Here is an 18,135-nt window from a genome sequence, read left to right on the forward strand (position 1 = left end):
GTAATACCTCACTTCGGAAGCTTCTTCACCGTACGATCACAGCGCACAAACACGACACACAAAGGATGTTCACCGGCGGTAGAAGAGCGCATACGATGGCTTTTCCTTCAATAAATTCGATGTATCGCCGGCTGCACTGCAATGTCTGACCTTCGATGCTGGTTGAAAAGATTCGCACACGGCACATAAATCGCCAACAACACGAGGAAAGCTATAAATTTGCACAGAACAGCGAGAATGACCGCACGACCGCACCACGCCGGACCCCGCAAATCCGGGATTGCGACCAAGCGACATTGGCTTGGTTTCGAGTCGGTTTGCGATGGCTATGCCACACTACGCATTCTTGTGAAAACTGAGCGTGAAAACATTGACACGAGATATCAAAAAAACCTATGGGGCTTGTGAGTCCTATGTTAATATTTACAATATTTTTTATGGAATTATTACCAACCCCTCTAGCAGCAGTAATAATATTATATTGCAGAGAACCGAACTCCGCCGAGGTCGCAATGTTGGCTGTCAGCGCCAGTGGCGGCAGTGGCAACGCCGCGTACTAGACATTCGTGACAGCGCGGTTGGCGTGGGCACTTTAGCTTAGCGTGGGAGGGTGCCAGAGGAACCAAAAGAACTGGTTATCGCCGGGTGTGGAGGCAACACCAGTGGAGGTGGATGGCACGTCTTTTGTGTCCGGGCGCCCGCTTCGGCGAACTGCAGCAGGAGAGAGGACGGAAGAATTCTGGAAAGTCCAATCTTTGAAAACAGCTTCAAAGTTCTTGATCTGCTTGCGGGCGCAGGATATTTGCGAGGCGCTTGTGTTTGAGAAACGTAGTCCGCGGACGTGTTGACATCGTTAGCGAGAGAGCGGTTCGGAGTGTAACAAGCGGCACGCCAGCCCACTAATATGTTCGGTTTCTCTTTTTTTTTTTTGTAGTGGCGTGAAGCAGTGTCAGGCTCGTTCTTTCTTTTTGTGACCCTGTGCAGTAAAGATGAGTTGTTAATCAGCGCTTCAGTTTGTCTTTCATCATTTTTTTTCTTCGTTTGTTCGTTCGTTCAGTTCGTGTGAGCGGCGGCGCCTTGGACTGGCGTACGGAGTTCTTTTGCAGTGAAAGAACTGTTTTCACCTGTTTTAATAGAGCGTAGATGCGCGTTTGCTCCTTGTGGGATTCTCTGCATTCCACATTGCTGTTCTACTGTTGTTATCATAGACAGTTCACGGTATCCTCAAGGAAAGTTATGTATGACGGGGAATAGAACTCGCGTCCTTGGGCTCAGACCACGGCGGGGTGCGCGAGTGATAACTGGAGTAATGAAGTTCACGAGTGAACGACGATGAGGCCAAGCCTGCGTTCGCTTGATTTGAACGCTTGTTTTAAAAGTTCGCTGTGTACAAAAATTTAATTGTTCTTTTTTCGATGTTTAGGGATTTACACCAAAGTTTTGCTGTTTTTTTTTCTGAGTATTTATAGGCACAATTTCGTCAGTGGAATATTCTAGTGCGCTTGGGTTTGTGAGATAAGTATTCATTTCTGCAAAACAGCGCTGTTAGTAGCGTGCCTCCACAGAAAAACACTGAATCATCGCACTAGGATGCGATGTCACATATGCCTTTTGTAGATGTAGCAGATTGAATCGCGTTTTAAATGTACCTCCTCCCCACCTACCTTCCTGGAACACAAGGTATCACAGCATTGTATATGTGAAAAGAGGTAGGGGGAGTGACGACTTTTTTTTGTCCCCAGAACTGGGACCCGAGATGTGTAGCCTCCCCCCCCCCCCCCCGCCTTTCCGTTTTTTCCCGGCCGAGATATGCATGCCTCATGATTCCGCTCCAACTTTCCCGGAAGACTGACTTCGAATATGTCCACTGCCGCTAAAGCGGAAGAGTAGTGGAGATTGCTCACTCATTATGTCAATGCGTGCTAAGGTATAAAGAAGAAAATCCGCTGCTATAGCAAGGAAACGATTCCGCGGGAGTCACGTGCCAGAAGGGATGAGTCACTAGAGTTTTGTCAATGTTTATTTCTTCCATTGTTTTGTGCAAAGCATGTTGCGGCAGTATTTGAGTAAATGCAGTCAAAAATTTTCCAATATAACTGATTTCCCCACTTAGCAGGTATAATTATTATTTGGGCGAAGATGCTGCTGGTAAAGGCTACTGGCCTAAGGAGTTTTATCAGCTTTGAAAATTAAGCTCGAACCATAAAACATGGACAAAAAAGAAGGACACTGGTATATATTTCAACAACGTAGCACAAACTAGCTCGACTCTCAATTTTACTTGATTTTTGTCAGTAGAAACTCTATTGAGTTTCAATTAAACGAAGTCATTTGATATTCTGTTGAGTTTTGTCCATTGAAACCTTGTTGACTTTTTATTGACTGCACTCAATAGAAATGTCAATGTATAATAAAAAAAACATAAAAGTAACCTAGTAGTTTTAATTCAGCAGACACAGTGGGCAGCGCTGAAAAAAATAGCCCTTCAAAGTGTATGTTTCAGCCTGATGCGTTTTGTCAATTGGTTCTCCAAAGAGTTTCAATAGACTGGTGTCAATTGCTTTTGTATTGCGTTTTCTCAATACAAATCCTTTTGAGTTTCTACTGACACATCTCAATAGCCAATTGAGTTTGAATTAGATTTTTGTTGACTCAATAAAAACTCAACTGGAACTGAATTGAAACTCAAAATCCATTTTTGTAAGGGTGAGATTGATTCCCCCCGTGAAGATAATTTTTTCCGCTCTGTTTACTTTGTGTTTCTTTCATGTTTTGGTTTTTTTCGTTGTGTTTCCTGTAGCAAATAGCTAGGCTGTGTACTTTTAGGAGACTGCCGCTCCAACAGACATAAAGGTAAAAATAAAATTCTAATTGCAATACAAATATTTGATTTGGGTGAGAAGTAGAGAACATTAAAACTGAAGTGCTTGCTTCTTTTTGTTAGTGCTCTAATGCTATTGCTGCCTACGTGTGTACTCAAGGGAAAGTCAAAAGAGCTTTACTTATTTCCTTGTGTTGCCTCCAAGACATTGTGTAGATAATAGAATTTTTGCTTCCTTAATTATTTTTCTGAAGTGACGTAAACTAAGCAGTCCTGCTGTGCATACTCAAGTAAACATGAAGTCACGTATGTAAGCCTCGATGGTGCTCGAAAAGTTAAGATTTTCGCTTGGCTTGTGAGTAACAAAAATGACCATGATTTGTGGACGATATTGGCAATAACTGCAGCATTATACATGATATTTATTTTATGTATAGTGTCACAAACTCGAGCGTACGACGTCTAAAAGTACCGTTTAAATTTTTCATTTTATTGTACAGCGCCTAATTCTTGCAGTCGAGCGATTCATTCAGTTCGGTTCTATTCGCCCCGAGACAAGGCTGGAACTTTTGCGAACGAAGAGGCGGTAACACGACAACTCGCGAGAAAAAAATAGCGAAATAAAACGCTCCGCCGCTGAGCTTACACCGAAGCTTCGAGCACTCTCGAGGAGGCACGGGTGGCCTTGCCAGTGCTAAAGAACGCCGATGATTCTAGAAGGGAGAAAGAGGGAAGTAATTCGCTGACGGCGGCGGGCGCGTTGTGTGTTGTGCTCTCTGTCTCCGCGCCGGCACGGTTATAAAAAGAGAAGCCGCACCTAAACAAACCAGCTACGTTTGGCAGTCGGGATGTGACAACGGCGCCTGCCAGTTTGTGCATCACACCATCGGCGACCCGCGCCCTGGAGGACTCCAATGTACACTCTAATTTTGGTAACCCATAATGTAACTTCTAAACCAAAGTAACCTATAAAATAAAGGTTACAATGGATCTATTTTGATGTTTTCTTTATCCCAGTCCATTCTAAGGTTTACAAGCGTGAAGGTAAAAGCGGTTTATAGGTTACAATAATGATTTATAGGTTACATCAACAAAATCTGACATGTAACCTTTACGTTGTAACCTATAAAACGCCCTGTAACCTATAAGAGATGCTCGTCGCGCCTTCTCTCCAGGCGGCCGTTGATTTCTCCGTTGCATGACGGGATATAGAGAAATGGCGGCGCCCGCAGGCCCGGTGGCCGCGTTTGCCGCGCCACTCGAGCCTTTTTACCGCTGTGATACCCCTACGATGAAGCGAGGATTGCTGTTACAAGACTTAGTTGTCGGCGTGAGTCGCGGTGGCTGCGGCGAGCCCATTTGTGACTGGCAGCGCTACGCGGCCCGTTATTCCACGGCCAGCATCAAGTTCGCATGTTGGACCAATGCCCCGGCGCCAGTGAAAGCGAACTCGGTGAGTATATTTCCGTAACGGTTTACGTGTTTTCATTGGATGTATCTTTTCGCTGGGGGCTTTTCAATTTGAAATTGCAGCATTCTAGAGGGATTTTCGTGAGCTGACTAGTTGCTTCGCTGTACGTTTTCTGTTGTCCGCGATGGCAATTGAATGAAATCGCAGGCTTGCGTTCGCTGCGTGAGACTAGAGCGGACGATCGGGAAAGCCCGTACATTATAACAGATAACGGCGCTCGTGACCTGCTTTCTGCTCTTTTTGCGCGCCTTCGTCATGTGTTGAGCGTTTTGTGTACGCTGTTGGCTGCATCGGGCGCACTTCGTGAGTTATTAACCCATGTAATTGTCAGGTAGCTCGGTTTGAATTATTGATTTTTTTCCAATTAAAGGCCTATATTATCGCGCTATTCACTGGGTATTATCATTTTGTTTCGGCCGTTGGGAAATGTTCATTTTTCTCGCTGCATATATTCGGAATGGTGTTTAGTTTATTGGTCTTGTAGTAATATATCCGGGAAAAACACAAGGTTTGTGCTGCACAAAAGTAGTCCTCTAAATGCTGCCGAAATTTCTAAACTCACTTTTGTCTAGCACAAGCCTCTTTTTTTGTGAAAGTTTCCCCTACCGCACAATAAAAAGTTTTTATATGTATAATACTCTTCATTTTTGTTATTCTGTTCCTTGAGTGGGTAAATTTGGTGTTAGTCATTTTGAGACAGCGGGCCATTTTCACCATGTTGAGTGGGTTTATAATTCTTATTCGCACAAATGAGTCGTGTATTCATTCGCGGGGTATTGCAGGGCAAATGGTTGTCGCGCGGCATTCTAGTGTAGTGCAGTAAAGCGACCTTACAGAATGGTGGTATGTATGAACCAGCATGCATGCAGGCTGCTTGGTTGTTGTTGTTTTTTGTTTATGCAGAAATTGTGACGAATTACACAGAGACAGGTGCAGGCGTAAAAATGGGTGCTGCACCCTCATCGGTTCCTGGCTGTTATAAAAGTGTGGTTGCATCTGGCTACCTATGCTATGACTTATCAGCACTACTGTTTTTCTTGCAAGCAGTGGTCCTTGAGCTGACAACCAGGACTTCCCTGCGTAAGACACAAGTTGAAACGCAGTTTGATTTGACTGGAAACAACGGTATGAAAATGCAATAACGAAAACACATTCATTCAAATATTCTTTGTAAAGATGGCACCCAGGCCTGCACAGACAAAAGTATGATTAACTTGTAAAAATGCGAAGCCTTTCTTCAAGTGTCATGATCTTATATTTCGTATCTTATTTTGCCTCATGTTTAGTGGCTCTTTCTATCAGTTCGTTACGGCATGAACGTTATGAATTCACATAACGATTTCCTCAGCATGGAGCTTTGTAGTTTTTCAGCAACTCTAGCTATTCTTTAAGATGCATGGTTTTGCAGAGCCAACAAGAACTCTTTTTCGAAAAGAGCTCTTTAATAAAGCTCCAGTTGTTAGTGAGTGCTTGTGCTGTGTTCTTTTCTTCGTCTTGTCAAGTTTGAAGTGTCCTTTCATTATGAATGTATACCAACTGCCCAGCTCTAAAGCCTATTACATTTTAACCCAAATAACCCTTTGAGTCATTACAGGTACAGACCTCCTGTGAATGCCACTTGAAGATCGGTGCAAGTTCTAGATGTATCCTCTCCCACAACACATCTGGACGAAGAAAAAATGTAAGTTGGCGATTTCTTTTTACTAATAGCCGAGGAAGAAACCACCGATAAGAACACTTTACTGAAATGAAAAATGTTTCGGCTTCCACGTGGGATCCTTGTTCAAAATGAAACTGCCAGTACAAGGGGGGGAGGGGAATGTTTAAGTACAGCCAAAAATGTGACGCAGACGGTGTCAGCAACGTGAAAGCACGTTTCCTGGGTTTAGAGCGACGTTCGCTCTGTTGCGTGTACTAGTGATTCCACAAGAAGGCGCGGAAATGTTTTTGTTTACTCTTTTGCAAACGTATGTCAGTTTATCTTGTAGCCCAAACTTTCTTCCTGTTCTGGGTATCATGCAGAAACATTTCGCGAGATAAACTGGAACACTCCTTGATTAAAATTCGGGAAGGTTGGCCGGCATGACTATAGTGGGTTCGCGTTGTTCTGAACAATGCGGCCAAATTACTCTGTGTAACGATTACTGAAATGATGCGACATTATTTGAAAGGCCGTAAATCACCCCATCTCTGGTGCGGCCTTTCATTTCATTCTCTGGTCTCCGTCTTCATTTTGTTGCAATATATTTTTCGTACTTCACATGCATGTGCTTTGGTGTGAGAGGCTTATGGTTGCACTGGATTTTGTTCTTTTTTTTTGAAATTTTCGGTAGATGGCTCTTCAAGGTGGGGAAATCCAAGTGACGGCCCCGCACATATATACCTCCATCTACGGCAGCAGGGAACAAGTTATTCAGAGGACCTCGGGAAATATTCAGCGTGCCCTGATTTTGTGCCTTCTGTACTACATAAATTACGAAGCTTATCTCTGAATTTTTCCAAGTGCCTTTTTAATGCAGGAAATTATAGATCCATTTTAAAGTTTGTCCAAAAGACAGATTGCAATCGGCCTAGAAAATTGTTAGTGCTGCATAAAAAACGATAACTTGGCGTGGGAATCCCAATTCAGGTGGAACTGTAAAGAGGAAGCTGAGAGGGAACTGTAAAGATGGATTCGTAAATACGAGTGAATTCCAAGTGTAATATTAGGCTCTGAGTGAAACGGAGAATGTAGGAAACATAGCAATAAACACTGCTTTGTATGAAACAGTGAATTTGTAATAAATGTTCTTTCGACTTTCCCACATTCTGTGTTTTTTCTGTGGGGAACCATGACAATAACGCTAAACTGGAAAAGTGCACCTCTGAGAACCATCTTATGAATGTAGCTCAAACTCTAATTCGTCTGAAATTGTTCAATGGCAGTATCCAAACAATTCGAAATACTTTGCATACAATCGTGCAAATATTGAGGTAAATAATCTGTATATTTGGCCATGTTTGTGAAGATGTTCACGCAACATTTAGTAAATAGGTTTAATAAGGATATATGAAGAAAACGAATTTGACCTGGAAGTCTAAAGCAATTAGGAAACGCCTATTCGCCCAGGAATCCGCACTCATCTAATACCCATTAAGGAAGGATGATAACATTGGGGTGGTTGCAGCTGTGCTTTTTAATAATAGCGCACAGGTGTTTCATAATAATAAATGTGAATGTTCAAAACTGCTGATGCCAAACTTCTGGAAATGTGCTCTTGTTAAATGCGCAAACATGTGTGCATGTACTGCAATTCTCTTTTGATAATCATAGCCTAAGTTGTCAGACAAGAATGTTTGGCTTAAGGCTATGTTATGACAGCTTTGGCGTCCTTTTTGAAGTAAGCTATCAAGTGCATGCTTCCACTAAAGCTTGGTTTCACTAAAGCCTAATGTTGTTTTACTAAAGCTCAAATTCATGCCCGCAATTTACCAAAAGGCCCATCATGCATGTTTGATACTGGTTTCTTCAACGCCACAAAGCTGATGCAAACATCAAATTTAGTTATGCCTGTTTATAAGACTTAAGTGTTGCCAATACTCGCGAAGATTTTTGGGTGACAACTTGGGTAACGATTATCGAACAGGTAATGCAATGCATATATATTAAGACAACATTTTCAAGCTTTCTGGCACCGCAATTTTAGGAATTATAAAATTAACTTTTTTAGCCACAGCCGTGTGGCCGGCAGTTTATTCAAGGGACGAACAAAAGACACTCGACGCAAAAGTTTAGGCGGCGCATTGGATAGCATGGTCGCACATATCGTCTTCCACTAATGCGATGTTTGTTTACCACGCGGGAAAGGCGCCTTCGGAGTGTCGCCACAGCGGCGCCGGCGAAAGCGCGCCTGGCGCGCAACATGACACCTTCCAGGTGTTTGGCCTTGGACGGCGGTAGATGTAACTTATATAGAGGTATACATGCTGAAAGCTGCAAAGTAACCCATAACTGCGTAACACTTACGTGTATACGTATATAAAGGTTACGAAGATATAGGTTACATTTTTACCTTATAAATTACAGGTTACAAAAATTTGAAAATGGTACCTCTATTAAGGGTTACACAGCTTAGAGTGTACGCCCGCGCCTCGGATCACCGTGATCGGCTCGGACGGCCTGGCCTAAAACGAAGCCATGCTTCCCAGGTAGCCGAATCGCCTCCGACAGCGGTGCATCGTCCGGCCCGGTCGGTGAATATTGTGGGAGTGTCTCTCATATGCATCGAACTGTTCGTTTCTTTTTTCTTTTAGTTAACTACTCCGCTTCGTAATGTTCATTTGTTAATCGCTCCTGTTTGTATAATTTTGTATAATTTGAACTGTTTATTGCATTTGAATTCGATCGAAGTTGTCGGTCATTATCCGTTCGTTACCTTGTTTTTGTGCAATATTTTGCCTGTCAACATATAAGTCTTAGTGCTATTTTCATTCAAGGCTCTTAATTCTTGCCGCTCTGGTCGGCGAAAGCCGCACATCAGACGGCCACCCCCTTCGACACCTGTGCCCTGTGGATTGGGTGGGGTTTGTTGGTTCGCTTGAGTAGACTCCCCATATCTTCTGACAGTGCACCCTATTAAGGAAACCGGTGACATATAGTCTTATACGTTTGGTACTGCCAAGTGGTACGTTTGGATGACACTGTGGCGTACGCAGTACGCACATCGGGCGAGAGAATTCGGAGCATCCCCTCACCTCTCCCGTCTCCCAGAAAAAAAATGGAACGGAGATGAATATAAAGAGGCGAAAGATAAAAAGGTACAGCATGAAATACAGCAAAGAAATGCAGAATTTGTAACAAACGCAACAATAAAAAAGGGCTTGCGTGCACCCAGTTAACATTCGGATGGACTTAGTTATTTGTGTTTTCCTTCACGGTCGTTGAAAAATGGTTTATTCTTGCTGCGATAGCAGATTCCGAAGCCGTGTAATGTTTATTACGCGACTTGCGACAGAAAATTATTTATGCATAGAAGCATGAGAGACAGAGCCGGAGGAGGCTTCGTCCGTTTGCGCCCTCCCCCCTCACAAGGCTTGTGTGCGAGACTGGTATGTGATCTTGTATGGTATACTTGCACCTCGACGACTAAGTACGACCTCTCATGAGTGCTCCATGGGTGGTTAATGAGATTTGATACACTTTTACAAGAGCGCACTATGCCTCTATCAGGCTCCATTTGTGTTAGGTAAGTATAAAATTTTAATTACATATTGTTCCCACTGTTAATAATTTAATTATTTGGACACATTTACATAATTTCTTAGAAAAGATTGGGCGTACTCGTGTGACATGGCATCAATTTCTTAAGAAATACAAAAAGAGAAAAGCAGCAAAATATGTATTACGTAGTTGTAATACGCTTCAACGTAATCAAGTCGTTACGAAATCTGAGAACATAAAAATATGTAGTATTCAGTAATTTTCTTAGTTACTTAACATTTGTTGAGAGAAAACTTGCACGAATTTGAGACGTTGGCTTAAGATTCATTTTGAACCACAAAATTATGGCTGTGTATACAGTGCTGTCCGAAGGCACGACGGCCACTTGCACAATGCTTGTAGTACCGTACTTAATCTGACGTCCACCACAGTTTTCTAAAAATGCTAAGAAATCTCGCGTCTGGCACTACTTCACTCTCCGTAATATGAGGAAACGTAAGCAACCAAACCGATCATTGTGAACCGAAAACAGTCATTTTAAACATTAAAAGCTAACCCAAGCCAATGGATATATAATGGACCTTTTTCCAGTAGCGTTCTGCGCATGCGCGAAGTGCCGGTCTGCTGTTCGTTGCAGTAGTTTCAGGCGAAATAAACAAAAGGACGCTCCTTCAGCTTGCTGCGTGGGGAGCGGTTAGGCTTCCTATAGGACTGCACGTTTTTATTTCCCCTTTTCGGACAGTTCCCCAGGGAATCCGCACGCCCACACAAGAAAGGATTTTAAAGAAAGGGGCGAAAATGTTTGAGGCTGAACACTCTGCGAGCACTTGGCTACCAGTGAGGGAGTAACGAAAATAAAAAAAGAAATTAAAGAAAAGAAGGTGCTACAGCCACTGCAGATTAGTCCCGATAGCGTGCGCTATAGCAGTGCACGGGGCGCAATTTCGAGGCCCGGCCCCATCTAGCCCGATAGAGACACTGCCCGGGCCCGGCCCGGGCCAGAGAAATTTAAAAAAGTTGAGCCCGAGCCCAGCCCGAGCCTAACTAATTTTTAAAATCTGAGCCCGAGCCCGGCCCGAGCCCGACGAATTTTTAAAATCTGAGCCCGAGGCCGCCCCGAGCCCGACGAATTTTTAAAATCTGAGCCCGAGCCCGGCCGAGCCCGACAAACTTCTAAAATATGAGCCCGTGCCCAACCCGAGCCTGCCAGAGTGTTTGAAATGTCATCCCTAGTCCGACAGGATATTAACATGAACTTGAAAAATTTCGCTGTTAACCTAAAAAGCGTAAGCACAAAGCGAAGACGACTACTTTAGATTTAAATTTCCCTTCAACTTGGACGGAAATTTGTACAACTTATCCTCACTTAGAAGCTGTATTTCCCGTAGTCGTGTAACGTCATTTGCCACTTCATTCGCCAGTCTTCAAAATCAAGGGACACCCGAGGATAAATAATTCCGAGTAAGTGGATTTTTTTATTATTGCAATTCTTCAACAGATATTGCACCTTTCGTTCTTCCGTTCCTTGCTAAAATCAGATAAGGCGATGCGTGCGGTTACACGATTTGATTTTTGTCTTACCCTCTAGTTACATTGGCAGCATGATTTTATCTGCGCTTCTGTTCTTTCTAGCCTTTAGTCATGGCTTTAAAAAATTCTTTCGCGAAAAATGATAGGTTCTGCTTAGAAAATTGGTTCTTCAAACTCTGCACACACTGCGAAATCCAGGTCTCGTTTGTTCTGTTTGGTTTAGTTTGAAAAGGAGAGAGAAAATACAATCATGTTGTAGTCTGTGGCTGGACAAAGGAGGGTGCTTTACTGTCCTGCCTAAAGGGCTTTTTCATGAAAAGGCCTGTGCTGCAATTAATAAAAATTTTAGGCTTGTTTCTGTTAATGAGAGTAGGATTAAGGAACGGGCCCTGACCCTACTTGAAGACCTTAACCTTGAGAAGGTGTCGTCGTGTGTCAAGAAGGCTCTATTGTTTCACCTGCAAGTATTCTTTTCTGCAAAAACGCACAAGCCTGAGATACCGTTCCGCGGTATTGTCACTGAAAGGGGCACATGGCAATTTGCTGTGTCGAGCTACTTGCAGAAGCAACTTCAGTCATTGGTAGTGGGTGACCCATTCCTTGTGGTGGATTCTGGTGCTGTGGTTAAGTTTCTGAAGGATTAGATTCCTGTTGTGCATCATGCATTCAGCGTCGATGTAGAGGAATTGTTTTATTCTATACCGCATGATGCTTTGTTGAAGTGTACACTCTAATCCTGGTAACCCATAATGTAACTTCTAAACGGAAGTAACCTATAAAATAAAGGTTACAATGGGTCCATTTTGATGTTTTCTTTATCCCAGTCCATTCTAAGGGTTACAAGCGTGAAGTTAAAAGCGGTTTATAGGTTACATTAACGATTTATAGGTTACATCAACAAAATATGACTTGTAACCTTTACGTTGTAACCTATAAAACGCCCTGTAACCTGTAAGAGAAGCTCGTCGCGCCTTCTCTCCAGGCGGCCGTTTGTTTCTCCGTTGGATGACGGGATATAGAGAAATGGCGGCGCCCGCATTCCCGGTGGCCGCGTTTTCGCGCCACTCGAGCCTTTTTATCGCTGTAATACACCTACGATGAAGCGAGGATTGCTGTTACAAGACTTATTTGTCGATGTGAGTTGCGGAGGATTCGGCGTGTCCATTTGTGACTGGCAGCGCTAAACGGCCCGTTCTTCTGCGACCAGCATCAAGTTCGCCTGTTTTACCAATGCCCCGGCGCCAGTGAAAGCGGACTCGGTGAGTATATTCCCGTAACGGTTTCCGTGTTTTCATTGAATGTATCTTTTCGCTGGGGGCTTTTCAATTTAAAATTGCAGCATTCGAGAGGGATTTTTGTTACCCGACCAGTTGCTTAGCTGGACGTTTTCTGTTGCCCGCGACGGCAATTGAATGAAATAACGGGCTTGCGTTCGTTGCGTCAGACTAGAGCGGACGATCGGGAAAGTCCGTACATTATAACAGATAATGGCGCTCGTGACCTGCTTTCTGCTCTGCGCGCCTTCTTCATGTGTTGAGCGTTTTGTTAACGCTGTTGGCTGCATAGGGCGCACTTGACGAGTTAGTGGCCCATGTAATTGTCAGGTAGCTCTGCTTGAATATTTGAATTTTTTCCCATTAAAGTGTTATATTATCGCGCTCTTCTCTGGGTCTCATCATTTTGTTTCAGCCACTGGGAAATATTCATTTTTCTCGCTGCATATATTCGGAATGATGTCTAGTTTATTGGTCTTGTAGTAATATATCCGGATAAACACAAGGTGGGTGCTGCAGAGAAGTAGTCCACTAAATGCTGCCTGAAATTTCTAAACTCACTTTTGTCCAGCACAAGCCTCTTTTTTGTGAAAGTTTGCTCTACCGCAGAAAAAAAAGTTTTCATATGTACAACACTCTTCATTTTTGTCATTCTTTTCCTTGAGTGGGTAAATTTGGTGTAAGTCATTTTGAGGTAGCGGGCCATTTTCACCATGTTAAGTGGGTTTATTATTCTCATTCGCACAAATCAGTCGTTTATTTATTCGCGTGGTATTGCAGGGCAAATGGTTGTCTCGCGTGATACTAGTGTAGTGCAGTACAGCGACTTTACAGAAAGGTGGTATGTATGAGCAAGCATGCAGGCTGTTTGATTGTTGTTTTTTTATGATACAGAAATTGTGACGAATTACACAGAGACAAGTGCAGGTGTAAAAATTGGTGCTGCCCCCTAATCGGTTCCTGGTTGTTCGAAAAGTGTGGTTGCATCTTGCTACCTATGCTATGACTTATGAGCAACACTGTTTTTCTTCCAGGCAGTGTTCCTTGAGCTGACAACCAGGACTCCCCTGCGTATGACACAAGTTGAAATGAAGTCTGATTTCCGTGGAAACAACGGTATGAAAATGCAATAACGAAAACACATTCATTCAAATATTCTTTGTAAAGATGGCACCCAGGCCTGCACAGACAAAAGTATGATTAACTTGTAAAAATGCGAAGCCTTTCTTCAAGTGTCATGATCTTATATTTCGTATCTTATTTTGCCTCATGCTTAGTGACTCTTTCTATCAGTTCGTTACTACATGAACGTTATGAATTCACATAATGATGTCCTCAGCATGGAGATTTCTAGTTTTTTAGCAACTCTACCAATTCTATAAGATGCGTGGTTTTGCTGAGTCAACAAGAAGAACTCTTTTTAGAAAAAAGTTCTTTAAGAAAGCTCCAGTTGTTAGTGAGGGCTTGTGCTGTTTTCTTTTCTTCGTCTTGTCAAGTTTGAGGTGTTCTTTCATTATGAATGTATACCAACTGCCCAGCTCTAAAGCCTATTACATTTTAACCCAAATAACCCTTTGAGTCATTACAGGTACAGACCTCCTGGGAATGCCACTTGAAGATCGGTGCAAGTTCTAGATGCATCCACTCCCACAACACATCTGGACATAGAAAGAATGTAAGTTGCTGATTCCTTTTTACTAACACCCGAGGAAAAAAACACCGGTCAAACACTCTACTGAAATGAAAAACTTTTCGGGTTCCACATGGGATCCTTGTTCAAAATGAAACTGCCAGTACGAAGGGGGGAGAGTAATGTTTAAGTACAGCTAAAAATGTTATGGAGACGGCGTCAGCATCGTGAACGGACGTTTCCTGGGTTTAGTGCGACGTTCGTTGTGTTGCGTGTACTAGTGATTCCACATGAAGGTGCGGAGATGTTTCTGTTTTCTCTTTTGGAAATGCATGAGTGGCACCCCACTTCATCTCGTAGCCCAAAGTTTATGCCTTTTCTGGGTGAGCATGCAGAAACAATGCGCGAGATAAACTAGAACACGGCACAAATAAGCTCTGAAGGGTTGGCCGGTATGACTAGAGTGGCTACTCTGTGTACAATTACTGAAGTAATGTTAAAATATTTGAAGGGCCCTAAATCCCTATCTCTGGCATGGCCTTTCATTTTACTCTCTGGTTTGCGTCGTTATTTCCGTGCAATTTATTTTTTGTACTTCACATGCGTGTGGTTTGGTGTGAGGGGCTTATGGTTGCACTGAATTTTGTTCTTTTTCTGAAACTTTCGGTAGATGGCTCTAAAGGAAGGGAAATCCAAGTGACGGCCCCTCACATATACACCTCCGTCTACGGCATCAGGGAACAAGTGATTCAGATGACCTCGGGAAATCTTCAGTGTGCCCTGATTTTGTGCCTGCTTGTGTACTACGTAAATTGCGAAGCTTATGTCTGAATTTTTCCATGTACCTTTTCTCGTGCAGAAAATTTTAGATCTTATTGAAAGTTTGTCCAAAAGACTGCTCGCAATCGGCCTAAAAGCTTGTTAGTGATGCATAAGAAAAAGACAACTTGGCGTTCGAATCACAACGCAGGTGGAATTGCAAAGAGGAACCTAAGGGAGAAGTGTAAAGATAGATTCATAAAGACGAATGAATTCCGAGTGTAATATTACAGTCTCTGAGTGACATGAACAATGTAGCGAATATAGCCATAAACACTGCCTTGTATGAAACAGTGATTTTGCAATAAATGTTCCTTCTACTTTCCCGCATTCGGCGTTTTTTTCTGTGGGGAACCATTACAATAACGCTGCACTTGGAAAGTGCACCTCTAAGAACCATCTTATGAATGTAGCTCAAACTCCAATTCATCTGAAATTGTTCAATGGCCGTATCAAAACAATTCGAAATACTTTGCATACATCCGTGCAAATATTGATTTAAAGAATCTGTATATTTGGCCTTGTTTTTGAAGCTGTTCACGCAACATTTAATAAATAGGTTTAATAAGGTTATATGAATAAACCGAATTTTACCTGGGAATCTAATGCAATATAGGAAAAGTCTAATACTCATTAAGGTACGGTAATACCATTGGGGTGGTTTGCACTTTTGCTTTCTAATAAATAACGCACTGGTGTTTCATAATAATAAATGTGAATGTTCAAAAGTACTGTTGCCAAAATTTTGGAAATGTGCTCCTGTTTAATGTGCAAACATGTGTGCATGTATTGCAGTTCTTTTTTGGTAATCGCCTAAGTTGTCACACAAGAATTTGTGGCTTAAGGCTATGTTATCACAACTTTGGGGGCCTTTTCAAGTATGCTATCAAGTGCATTTTTCCACTAAGTCTTGGTTTCACTAAAGCTTAATGTTGTTTAACTAAAGTTCAAATTCATAACCATAATTTACTGAAAGAACTATCATGCATGTTTATTACTCGTTTATTCGATGTGTGGTCTCTCTACCTCACAATATGCATAACCCTAGCATTGCACAAGGCATGCACTCATGCACACTGCGAGGAAACACCACGGTTGGAGCTATTTGAGCGCGCTCACGATACTGCACCGCCGTCGCGCCAACTTAACACCGCCTCTTTTGGGCAGGTGGAGAAGGGGGCGATAAAAGAACATGCCCAGAGTACGGAGGGAAGACGTTTATTTTACATTGACGTCCCAGTTACACAATTTAAAGTACAAGTACGTACTTCCCTTGAGGTGAAAGAGGCGATGGGGCGCCACGCACAAGTGTGCACCTCGTCAGCGCAAAGCCAGTGGGCTCTTCGGCAAGGGCAAATTCCGGGGTACGCGCACGTTGTGCGCGCGTCCATCGCCGTGCTGGCCAGATCGGCTCGCAGCAGCGAGGGAGACGGGGCCCATTCGCCCACTGGCGCGTACCGCACGGCGTGATCGCCGAGTGGTAGGTACGGCCTTACTATATGCAAGCGTAGGCGCAACAGGAGCAACCTTAGGCACGGTCCGCAGACGGAAGGACTTGTGGGCTTTCGCCGGCGCAACAGAGTTGCAGCCGGCTGGTAGAGAAAGCGTCACATACCTTCGGCCAACGCCTTCGGCGTCCTGGAAGCGTCTCCCCGAACGGACCCCCGCGAAGGGCGCGCGTTCGCGTCCCTGCGAGATTCGGGTTCGGGCATCGTTCAAACGGGCCAATGAGGTGAGGTTAGCCCCCCCACCAGGGCGGAGCGCCCGCTGCACGACAGTGTTTTATAGCCGCAACGGTCGCAGCAGCATTCACCTCTGGCAGGAGTTTCAGAAGACCAGCGGCTCGGCTGTACACAGTGGCGCCGAAACGAGCCGGCATTTCAGGGAGAGAGGGAAAAAGCGCCGCGCAATGGCCCAAACCTAGCGATGGCGCAATGTTCCGGGCGCCAGGATCCCCACAAATTGCACACATCAAATTTAGTTATGCCTGCTCATAAGACTTAAGCGTTGCCAATACTCGCGAAGATTTTTGAGTGACAACCTGCGTAACAATTATCGAACTGGTAATGCAATGCATGCATATATAGAAAACATTTTCAAGTTTTCTGGCAACGCAATTTTAGGAATTATAAAAGTGACCACTTTTAGTCACAGCCGTACGGCCAGCAGTTTATTCAAGGGACGAACAAAAGACACCCGAGGCTTTCCGAGTTTAGATGGCGCGATGGAAAGCATGGTCGCACATATCGTCTTCCTCTAAAGGCACATTCCCACTGGCGATTGGTCTCGTCGCGCGACGGCGCGCGTCGCGCGATGAGGCGTTGAGGTGGTGTTCGCACTTGCGATGAGCGATGATGCGACTGCGTTCAGCGCAGCTGCTTCCCGACTTGTACATACGACCTCGTTGGTGCGTCAACTATTCGAAGTCAAAGAATACGCGACAAAAGCAGGTAGAAATCAAACTAAAACACATGCTACTAACCTGGAGCAATGCCGAAAGCATTTGCGGGTTGCGGGAGGAGCAGAAAATAACAAACTCACGAAGGCTCTTTTCAACATATTATTGCACGAAGAAATGCACACGCTTGCTTTCACGCCACAACACCCGCATCACGGCCCACAAATGTCGCTTCTTTTCACATGCACAACGTTCTGACGCCTCCGAACTCTACGCGTGTTTACCAGTCGCCGATAGACGAAGAGGCTGCAAGTCAACCTACCGTCTCGCTGTCCACCTAGCTCTATTTACAATCCATACACGCTTCTCCACACTGATGAGTTCGACAATTAGTGCACGCGCACGCTGAAGCCACTGACCAAAGAACCGATGCACACGGGAAGTTGCTTTCCGGCCCGACCCGGCGGGTACACTGTTACAGCGATAGCGGGCCAAGCGCCTGGCCCCCTGGCCGAGCCAGCCGAGCGAGCCAGCGGCAGTGGCGGCGGCGGCTCGTCCTCGCCCGCCCGCAGCGTTTGCATACGGGATTTAAAGAAACGTTTCGTTTCCGGCTACGTCAGCCTACTCCGCGGCCATGATTGGCTTACCGGTTTTGCGGGGCCGTCGCGCGACGAGGGAATTCGGACCGAGAGCGATCTGCTCCGCCGTCGCAAAACTCCGAAAAGCGACGGCCGGCTCGTCGCTTTGCGACGTCGCTTTTCGTCGCGCGACGAGGCGCATCGCCAGTGGGAATGTGCCTTAACGCAATGTTTGTTTACCATGCGGGAAAGGCGCCTTTGGAGTCTCGCCACAGCGGCGCCGGCGAAAGCGCGCGTGGCAAGCAACATGACACCTTCCAGGTGTGTGGCCTTGCACGACGGTAGATGTCACTTATATAAAGGTATACATGCTGAAAGCTGCAATGTGACCTATAACTAAGTAACCTTTACGTG

This window comes from Haemaphysalis longicornis, unplaced genomic scaffold, assembly GCF_048455015.1.
Source record: "Haemaphysalis longicornis isolate Haplotype H1 unplaced genomic scaffold, Haemaphysalis longicornis Haplotype H1 scaffold_8, whole genome shotgun sequence".
In the NCBI taxonomy this organism is placed as follows: Eukaryota; Metazoa; Arthropoda; class Arachnida; order Ixodida; family Ixodidae; genus Haemaphysalis; species Haemaphysalis longicornis.